Source organism: Cervus canadensis, chromosome X (assembly GCF_019320065.1).
Source record: "Cervus canadensis isolate Bull #8, Minnesota chromosome X, ASM1932006v1, whole genome shotgun sequence".
NCBI classification, from domain to species: domain Eukaryota; kingdom Metazoa; phylum Chordata; class Mammalia; order Artiodactyla; family Cervidae; genus Cervus; species Cervus canadensis.
The window spans coordinates 100,779,671-100,780,460 of NC_057419.1; the positions used below are offsets into that span (position 1 = coordinate 100,779,671).

Genomic DNA, 790 nt, shown 5'->3' on the forward strand with positions numbered 1-790 from the left:
CTTCCTGACCCAGGGATCGAACCCGGGTCTCCTGCATTGTAGGCAGACACTCTACCGTCTGAGCCACCAGGGAAGTCACCAGGGATATGGAGGGCCAACTATAAATTTAGACTGTGTACAAGGCCAGTGTGCCTAACCTCTGCCTTGTTCAAGGGTCAATTGTATTATGTATCTTATTAAAAATTTGTAATAGTAAAGGATTAAGAATAACAAAACTTTTTGAAGAAGAAAAATGAACTGAAGGAATTCAAGCTGACAGAACAAAATGGAGAAACTGGAAACAGCTCTCCACACATATGGAAAAAAGTGGGGAAAATGATGGTACATTTACTATATAAGCCTAGGAAGCCTAGCTATCTTTATATGAATGATGAAGATTAAAAAATATATCTTGGGAATTCTCTGGAAGTCCAGTGGTTAGGACTCAGTGTTTTCATGGCCAAGGGCATGGGTTCAATCCCTGGTGGGGGAACCAAGATCCTGCATGCCATGCAGTATGGCCAAAAAAAATTTTTTTGAAGTATATTTTTACCTAACACTGTACCAAAAATCTGTCAATCTTCAAGCAGCTTAAAGAGCTAAATGTGAAAATAACATCTTTAAAATTCTTAGAAAAAAATTTTTTAAGATTTTTATATCTTCTGGGTAGTTCAGTTCAGTCGCTCAGTCGTCTCCGACTCTTTGCGACCCCATGACCACAGCATGCCAGGCCTCCCTGTCCAGCACCAACTCCCAGAGTTTACCCAAACCCATGTCCCATCGAGTCAGTGATGCCATCCAACCATCTCAT

General features: G+C 40.9%; 1 non-coding gene across 1 annotated transcript; it reads right to left on the reverse strand.

Annotated features, from left to right (window-relative positions):
- Positions 1-73, reverse strand: TRNAC-ACA. Its single transcript has one exon. It is a non-coding gene; the product is annotated as a tRNA-Cys (tRNA).
- Between the last annotated feature and the right edge of the window lie 717 nt (positions 74-790).